The sequence below is a fragment of the Mus caroli genome, chromosome 2 (assembly GCF_900094665.2).
Source record: "Mus caroli chromosome 2, CAROLI_EIJ_v1.1, whole genome shotgun sequence".
NCBI classification, from domain to species: domain Eukaryota; kingdom Metazoa; phylum Chordata; class Mammalia; order Rodentia; family Muridae; genus Mus; species Mus caroli.
This window is the reverse complement of record NC_034571.1, coordinates 92,111,441-92,121,939: the sequence shown is the minus strand read 5'-3', so window position 1 is coordinate 92,121,939 and position 10,499 is coordinate 92,111,441.

The following is a 10,499-nucleotide window of genomic DNA, read 5'->3' as shown; positions in this document are numbered from 1 at the left end:
TAGCAAACACAGAAGTGGATGCTCACAGTCAGCTATTAGATGCATCACAGTGCTCCCAATGGAGAAGCTAGAGAAAGTACCCAAGGAGTTAAAGGGATCTGCAACCCTATAGGGGGAACAACATGATGAACTAACCAGTACCCCAGAGCTCTTGTCTCTAGCTGCATATGTATGGAAAGATGGCCTATTCGGCCATCACTGGAAAGAGAGGCCCATTGGACTTGTAAATTTTATATGCCCCAATACAGGGGAATGCCAGGGCCAAAAGAATGGGAATGGGTGGGTATGGAAGGAGGGGTATGTGGGACTTTTGGGATAGCATTGGAAATGTAATTGAGGAAAATACATAATAAAAAATATTAAAAATTAAAAAAAGAAATGGTCAGATAAGCAGACATTGAATTATATTAAAGATACATGCTATCCTCTCACTTTAAAATATATGTGCACACATATATATACACATGCACACTATCTAAAGCATAATTAATTTTATATAAGTGCATCAGAAACATGTATTCTGGCAATATGTCTTAAGAACTTTTTCAAACCCTGTCTGACACACATAGTTAATTTTGAAAATTATCTTCCATGCTAAAGAGAATAAGGAAGATTCTCAATATTTAAGTAAGAGTATTTTCCTCTTACAATTGCATCATAAATACCAGTTACTAACATCCGTATCTTAAAAGGTTATGAATCATATATTGTATTTATAATATTTTCCTTTAATTTATCCACCATGAAAAATTAAATTCATTACTATCTGAATTATTTCACACACACACACACACACACAATTGTGTGTGTGTATATATGTGTGTGTGCATATATATATATTTGAAACATATATATATATATTCTGTGAATCTGACCAACGTGTCACATACTACTGAAAAGCATAGAGGTTTTTGAACTAAATAGATGCCACTATTTATCCTAAAGATAAATGTTTCATGCTATTATATTTGCTGATGACAAATAGCTTGATGCGATTATTATCTACCTTTTAAAAATGTAAAAGTTAGATATGGAGATGACAGGGATTAGATGAAGCTGGAAATGTTCATTATAAATGAAAGTCAAACATTTTTCAATTTATTTGCATATAATGTATTTTATAGAATTTTTCACAATTAAGTCTATGTCTATCATCTATCTCAGAACTACTCAGAGCAGTGAAAAATGTTGATTGCAAATGGCAATTATCCTTGATAATGTTGATACATAAACCATGAATTATGTGTTCTTTTCTTAAAGTAAAATTGTCTAAGAAATTTCTTGAAGTTTAGTTTCTGCAGTGAAAGAAAAATTTCCTTCTTAGTATTTCATGCTACCAGAAACTGGCAAGAATTTCATGCAATTCCTGGCCCTAGGCTAAACTATGCTATCTGTTGCTTTCACACAAGTGTCTTATTGTTCTTAATGGAAATTACAAATTGATTACAAGTCACATAGAGATGGATCATCTTAGCCATCATAGAAGTTTAGCTGTCTTTAGGATAAATAGTGGCATCTATTTAGTTCCAAAACCTCTATGCTTTTCAGTAGTATGTGACACTTTGGTCAGATTCACAGAATAATTTCAGCTGTTACTGCCCAAGTGTCAAAACAGAATAATGATATCAGAGACTACCAAAAAGAGAATTAAAAAAGTAGTGACACAATACGCTAGCAAACTGATCTGCAAAGACAGATTAAAATTAAAATGAAATGGAATGAGAGGGAGAATTAAAATGTCATCATACTCAGGCAGATGACTACTGGATTCCATTAACATGCACGCTTGGGAAAACTCACAGAAGCATTATAAACGTCTGTGTTATCATCTTTAGAGTTATCAAGACAACACAATCTCTAACGATTTATCTTCCCATCAATTCATTCCCCTTTATCATTAACTTAAACATAACTTTAAAAGAACATTAATAAAATTGGTAAAACGGGAATAGATGTCAGCACATACAATTAAGCCATGTTCAAAATGTGGAAACTTCTTATATTACTTGATGTGAACTCTAAATATATTTGGCAATGTCAACTGCTTTATAAGAAAATAAATTCTCCCCTGCACATTTGTAAATTTAATTTGTGCCTTACCAAACAGATGGACTATTGAGATAGAAAGTGTTGTTGTTCTTAAAAAAAATTCAGAACAGAAGTCTGACTATAGGAATATAAGGAAAATTAGTGATTCATAAGTACAAATGATGCTCACCAGAGTAAATAAATAAATAAATAAATAAATAAATAAATAAATAAATAAGACACTCTTTGAGAAGCCAGCCCATGGAAACAACCCTGAGTGACTATCCTAAAACAGATGACAACAGGCCAAATAAACATAATCCCAGCATGCACTAGACAGAGGCAGGTGGATCTCCATACATTGGAGACCAGCCCAGTCTACAGTGTTTTCCAGGACAACCAATGTTACACAGACAAACCATCTCTAAAAACAAAGAAAATAAGTAATGAAAAGAAAATAATTATTAGGGCTTTAAGTTCTCATTTTCATTTATTATATTGAGAGACTTAAATTATGTAATAAAAATATCAACTACTCTTGGTATACTTTTGTTTATGTCAAAATGAAAATTACATTAAACAATGGGGTAAAATAGGGAAGAAAACTATTTAATGATAATGCAAGAAGTGCAAATTTGAGACTAATTTAAACCTGCTTCAAATTTTGAATAGCATCAATCTCTGCCATGTGGTGGTGGACATATTTTCAGGTGATATTTCATGTTCAGCTTTTATGGTTTTGCAGTAAAATGTAGTTTCACCTCTCACTATGTGGAAGAGAATCAACCATATGAGATAGGACCCTGCTTTATACAACTACTGAGCTACGAGATATGATTTATCTTAATGGTTACAAATCAAAGATAAAGGCTTTCCTGCTAGGTTGAGCAGACAAAACTTTGAAAAATATGAACATCTCAATAACAAAATAAAAAGGATTTAGGCATTTTCTGAACAGGACGTACTAGGAAGCTTTCCAAGGGTATTTTCTAACATTTCTAGGAGACACAGTTTCACACCAAACTTCATATTCCTTTGGATTTTATGAACCATATTCCACAATTCCTACAATACTGTCTAAACCTGAGCTGAACAAGATCATTAAACATCTAATACAATAGGAGAAAATCCCAGGAACCTCAATCCTACATGTAGAACTACATATAACTGAGAAATTTTGAGTGCAAAGACTTTTTTCTAGAGACGATCACACCAGCTAGTTATCAAAACCCAAATCTTCCATTCTGAAACCATAGATATTTATGTAACATCATATAAACTTAGAAGTTTGTATTTATATATTTAAGCATGTATATTTATATAGCTATACTTATTAACAATGTTTATTGATTATTTTATATATTGACATTTCACATATTATCCTCCTTCCCAGTTTCTCCTCCATAAGTCCTGTATCCATCCTCCCCTGCCTCTATGAGGTTGCTCTCCCATCCACCCACCCAGTCCTGCCTCAGTGCTCTAGTGTCCCCCTAACAGGATTAAGCACGAGGACCACAATGGAGAAGCTAGGGCAAGGACTCTAGGAGCTGAAGTGGTTTGTAATCCCATAGGAAGAACAACAATATCAACCAACAATTGTCCCCAAAGTGCTCTCAAGGACTAAACTGCCAACTAAATAGTACATACTAACAATTTTTAAAAGGAGACCATGCATTTGAAAGAAAATGAGGAGCTCTGCAAGGAAAAGTTTGAAGAGAAGAAGGGGAGGCATGATGTAATTGTATTATAATCTAAAGGAAAGTAATTAAACATACAGTTGAATAACAGTCTGAAATTTAACTCTCAAGCAGTTTTCATTTATATATTCATATCATAGATATTCAAGAGAAAAAAGGGAAAGAAATAGAGATAGACAGAGGCATTCAGACTATTCTTCTTGATGACACAAGTTTTTGATACAGAAAACTTGGTATGTCCTCTCTATTTTAAAACACATAAAAGACAGAACTTCCATAAAATAAAAAATAAATATTGATTTTCCTTGGAAGTTAGTTTAATTTAAAATATCTATAATTAAATAATTTTACATGACAAATTTTTTGGAAACATCTTCTCTTTACATCATTGCAAATAATGGCCAAACTTTATCATATTAAAACATACTGTTTTCTCAGTTCTCACACAAATATGTTAATGTCTTATATGTGTAGAGTCCAGTCCTGGAGCAATTCTTATTTATAGTTTGGACTGATTTTTTTTTTGTCAGACTATTATTAGAACCATTTACTTTCATTCTGTTAGGTTTATTTTAACAGTTATATATGTTTATTTACTGTAGATCTATGGATGCAAGTGCATGCATACTAGGACACATTTGTGGAAGTTAGAGCACAATATGTCAGAACTGGCTATCTCTCTCTATTAACACAATTCATCAGCCAAACATGCTCTTTAATCACTGAGCCATGCCACTCACCCAATCTGCTCAAAAAAGAAAAACAAAATAAGACTACTGCTGATGTGAGTAGAATTAGATCATCTAGGGGCTTTCTCAAATATACTTTGTCAAACACCAAGCAGATAGACACATAATGCCAACTTACTGACTATTTTAGTATCTAATATAGATGTTTCAGAATTTCTGAGACTCTTCATTTCTAGCATCCTCTTTAGTTACTTAAGCTAACAGGTACATATACTCACTTCATTGAATGTATGATCATTCATTACTATAGGAGGATTACAATAACACCAATGTATTTCTCCAAGCTCTAGGGGAAGCACATCCAAAATGTAACTGCACTATGATAGAAACCCTGTGGAAGTTTAAAGGAAGGAAGATTCTCTTCTCATTCTGATTGCGGTTTGATACTCTGTCTTGACATGTCTCTCTCCAAAGTCTGCTTGAATCTTTAAATCATTCTTCAAACATAGGAGAGTATTATCTCATCTCTAGATCCTCAATGTGTTTATATCTTCAAAGTGAATTTCTCACAGTGAGTTAAATTTGAATACACTTTGGAATTAGGACTAGATAACACTCTTCATAGACTTACATTTGGATTGAAGTTTGATAATTTTGGCTAGCATTGTTGTACTTTATTCCTATGTCACCTGCTTGTGGCCTTAAGTAATAATTACATTGTTCCTAGACAGTATTTTAATTTCTTTTCAAAGAAAGCAACCAATCAAACTGAAAGTTGCAGAAATAAATAAATAAATAAATAAATAAATAAATAAATAAATAATAAATAAATAAAAAACTTTAGTAGAGGTTGAGTTAAGGAAGGTGATTGCAAGTCTAGATTTGTTTCTTGTGTCTCATATCATCAGACTCTTCATTTAATCTTAGACAAAAGGACAGCAACCAGTTGAGCATTTCCAAAGTGTTTACAATGATATGAATGCTTTTTCTATCCATAACATTAAATAGTTTTCCTTGACATTCAACACAAGTTGTAAAAATAAATAATAGCTTAGTGAAAAGGAAGTTGTTTATGCACCAAAGTAATGGTTCAAAAACAATTAAAAAAGCAATGTTACAAAGTGGTGTCCTGCTATTTATTGTTTTAAGTTTGTCTTAACATCATCATTAATGGTCTTTCTAGCTTTCCAGATTATCTATGTTATTGCAGGATTGAAGCAAATCTGTTAAACAAAGCTAGTTATAGGACAGTTGAGTACACAAAATAACTATGTCTTGAAAAGGCAATATTAGTAGAAAGTCTTCAGATTGTGGAATCGGTAACAGTTTGAATTTCCTCTCTTCTTTTCTTTGTTAGAGTAGAACATTTTTTCTCTGAAGATAAGTATGCTTCTTTTAAAAAAATATTGTTATGTGTAAATACACTGTAGCTGTTTTCAGATATAGCAGAAGAGGATGTCAGATCTCATTATGGATGGTTATGAGTCACCATATGGTTGCTGGGATTTGAACTCAGGACCTACGGAAGAGCAGTCAGTGCTCTTAACCACTGAGCCATCTCTGCATCCCAAGTCTGCTTTTTATAATTGGGAGAGCTCATAAGCATTTGATATTTTGTGACCCAGTGGCTTATCTTTTAAGTAACACTTTATGAAATCTAGATAGAGCTTTTGCTCTGCATCTGCATCCTGGAGCTAACCCTGTGCCACAGATCTCCATATTCTGGTCCTAGCAGGAGAGAGATCATTTCCTAGAAGTGCTGACACACCTCTGAGCACAAGTAAGACCACTTTTGCTCTGGGAGACCTACCCAGAGCCCTTAAAACACAAGAACCAAGGATCAGTCTGGGATCATATATATATATATATATATATATATATATATATATATATATATATATNTGTGTGTGTGTGTATGTGTGTATGTGTGTGTGTGTGTATGTGTGTGGCATATATATATATATGTTATAACAGGTTAATGTTAAATTGGAAATGCAGTAAGGAAAATTCCTCAGCTCCTCAGCTCTCAATCAATATGCATTTGCATTTTGGAGAAGATATTTTAATTCAAGTCATTAAGATAACTTTTAAATTTTGAGATGATAGATTACTAAGGTAAAAATATTTAGTTGGTTGTGTGGTAGGGAATGATCGTCAAAGCCTCAGGAAAATGTCACAAAAGATGAAGTTGGTAAACAAATCCTCAATAGATATAGAGGAAAATCAAAAACATGATATTCAGGTGTGACCTGATACCTACCCTTCTTGGAATTTTTCCAGAGAGTAAAGTGACATATTTTCTTACCTCCTGTATTTACTGCTTTCTAATTTTTACATTTATCTAAAATATTTTCTTTCTCTGGGCTATAACTACATGTAATATTATCATGTCTATTACCTTTTAAAAATGCACATTCATTTCATTTTTGCATGCTTTTTGTAGTCCTCCAGATTATAAGTGCTGGTTTCATTTGATTATGATATCTTTCTTATCTTCTTCTGATTCTGAAAAATTGTGGAAACATTTTAATTAAATTAGCCATAGAACACAGACGGCTATTCCCCAAGACAAGAACGACATAAGGTGAAGTCCACCACCTAGAGAAGTAATGTGTTTACTGTTATGCCACATGGGTAGGAGTTTCAAAGAACACCAGAAAAAATGTTGATTATACAGAGAGAATTATTCACACATCAATTTGAGTGCTAGGAGACATTAAATTACTGGTGATTATTTTATTTTCTCTCTGTATATAAGATATATATTTTATCAGTTATTATTAGAAAGTAACAGGTAACTCACTAGAAACTGGTACTTCAATTTTAAATGTGTTTAGTCCTCTAAAATTAGCTCTAGTGTTATGAAAAATATAACCAAATGATCATTTGTCATAATAATTTTCCAAAATTTTGGCAGTGAATGAATTAAAATATGATATATTGATTATTAATTAGTTGCCATTTGCTTCTTTCTGGTTTTGCCAGCTGTTATGTCATCTATATTAACAGAAGAGAGATTTCTAAAAACTAGTAGAATCCTTGCCTTACTAAGACAACAGAGTATGTTATTTTCCTAATTATGTTCTTTACAATGTTTCCTAATTTTACTAACTTCAATTCCTTCAGTGGCTCTTACTCGTTCCAAATTTATCATTCTCTCTCTCCCTCTCTCTTTCTCTTTCTCTCTCTCTCTCTCTCTCTTTCTCTCTCTCTCTCTCTCTCTCTCNATATATATATATATATATATATATATATGTATATATATGTGTGTGTATGTATATTACTGAATCCATTTATTATTTCCTATAAGCATATGTATTTAGAGGTTACTACCTTAATAACTATTATTTGATTGTAATTCTGTATCTATTAGACAGTCCTTGTAAGGTTGTTCCCTTCCATGTTGGAATGTCATCTGATATTTCATTCTGCAGGTCTTATTTAAGCAACTATATTATTAAGATTTCATTAGTGTTGCTTCTATGGTAAATACCAAATATATTATGTCATAGAAGATGAGCTGATTTCTAAGTCTTATATTTCTTCTCCCCTACTTCTATGATGTTCCCTACTTCTATGATATTCCCTGAGTATTGGTCACAGGAATTGTGTTGTAGATATATCATGTGTTTGTATAACTCATGGTTATTAGTTATCTTCATGTTGATTAGTTGTGAACTTATACAATAGTTTCCATATATTGCAAAGAATGTTCTTTGATAAGGGCTGAGGCCTACAGTTCTTAGTAGATAAAAGGATATTTGGAACTCAGTTAGGAATTATACTGGTTTATAAAAATCTCAGTGGTAAATTCTCCTATGGAGTACATGTCCTCAACAACCATAGAAAGTTGGCTAGATTTCTACTAGCAATATGATTTCTCTCCATGTAAGTGAGCCCAATGTCTAGTTACATGGTCATTGGTTATCCCCAAGATAAAGTGCCAATTGGACAAGTTTGGTTATGGTGCTCTTTGTGGTGGTTCCAAGTCTTCAAAGCTCAGTAGTACTTTCCATTAATTTTCCAGTGACAGCTTAAATAGCCTTATGGATAGTATGGGAACATTTCATCAAGGAAGAGAATTCCAGGTCAGTTCAAATTTGATTCCTCTAAGAGAGTAAAACTGTGGTAAATAACATAGGAAAATTATATTCTGTTATAAAGAACATGAATCTACAAGTAATGGGTGAAATTAGAAAATACACTCAATGATGTAACCAAAACACAAATGCAGCGTCTTCTCTAAGTTGTCAATTTTTAAATATACTTTGTATACTTAAAAAAGAATTTACTACTTTTTAAATGTTTCTGAGTATGTATCCATGTGTATGGCACATATGAGTAGGTCCACTGGGAGATGAAAAGAGGGTGCCAGAGTCCCATATCTAGAGATACAGTTGGGTATGTGTTTTCTGATGTGGATCCTGAGATGTGAACTTGGGTCATCTGGGAAATTATTAAGTACTTCAATAACTAGGGTATCTCTCCAACCCTTAATATATATACTTTTTGAAATAAGTAATTGTCATTTTATTTACAAAATATGTCAAACCTGTTAATTTTATATTTCAAAAAGACTATAGTCAGCAAAAGAGTTAATAAAAAATATCATATTAGAATACCTATCTGTGCCAACACTAGTTAAAGTGAAATACAACATCAAAACAAGAAAAAGAAATGTGAGGACATTTTCAATTAAATTTATAGAACTTCAGAGAAATTACATTCATCAAATATGTAAAACCAGGATAAACTCACTTGCAGAAAGCCATTATCGTGGTGTTGTTTGCTGAAATGGTGCTTTGTTCATTGATATGTACAGATAATGGAGGGTAATGCCAGTAATGAAACATATACTGACCCATATTTCTCTTATTACGTATTTGCATAAAAACAAAGAATAAAGGAAGATTACAAAAAGGAGCAAAACAGAAAACAAAATCAGTTTTCCATGCAGTTAGACTGCATTTCTTTTTTTCTTTTTTTCTTTTTTCTGCATAAAACTGCTTCTTGGACTTTTCATTCTATTCTAATTGTTATCTTAAAAAACAACTCTAGTGAAATTGCTGAAAGTGATAGAAGATATATTGAGAGAATCATGGTGTTAAAACAATCCATTATTATGAAACAGTGAACTGTAAACATCAGACAGGGCACCCATCACTGCAGAGGCAAATTGAAAGCTGAAAGAGATTTACTTTATTGTCTCTCTGATTTAAAATTGATTGAAATGCATATTCAAATGGAAAGGCTGTCAAAAGCTGCTTGTGCACAACTGATGGCTCATCTTTTCTTCCTGAGCCAAAGCCTTAATGGGGTTCTTCTCAGGTATGGAAGGAAGAAAGTGGATGTTGAACTGCCATGTAGAAGTGTGAACTGTAATCTAGACCTGGGAGGCAACCATTTCTAGGTGCCTTTGGTGATCACTGAGATTCAGAAGAGTCTATCTGTCAGTCCTGATTCCTGATGAAATCTGTGGATAGAATGCATTGCCTGTACTGCGAATCTTCTACTTTTCCTAGTGGTCCTTTGCACATGTGCACACAAAATGATGTCATATTTGAAAGATATCTAAATATCATACAATGGCTGACTTTAAAAAAAAAAAGTTATTCTGAGAAAAGCATTTCTCACCACTTCACATCTTTTTAGATTTTTTTTCCATACCACAAACTGTTCTGGTTCTGGTTTCATTTTTCTACTTAAAACCCCATTGGTACCTTAAGTATTTTACTTCTCCTAGACCAATATTTTGAGGTGACTAATTTTTGGTTATCAAGTCTGAACCCTTAATGTTTCAAGGACTCTCAGCTGCCAATATCTTAAATGAAAATGAGGATGAAAAATTCAGTAAGAAAACATTTCAAGTTCCCATTAATCTGGCTCTGTCTCCTCTACACAGCATTAGCACTTAACATTCCTCTGAAATTCTATAATAGACAAGGGGTCTCTTCCTAACTCTCCCTTTACCCCCAGATAGCTATGACCCAACATAATATGCTCAATACTATCTTTAAACCCATTAGTGAATACATTCCCTTCTGTTAAGAATCTTTTCTGATTCTCTCGCTATTTGCAAATTACA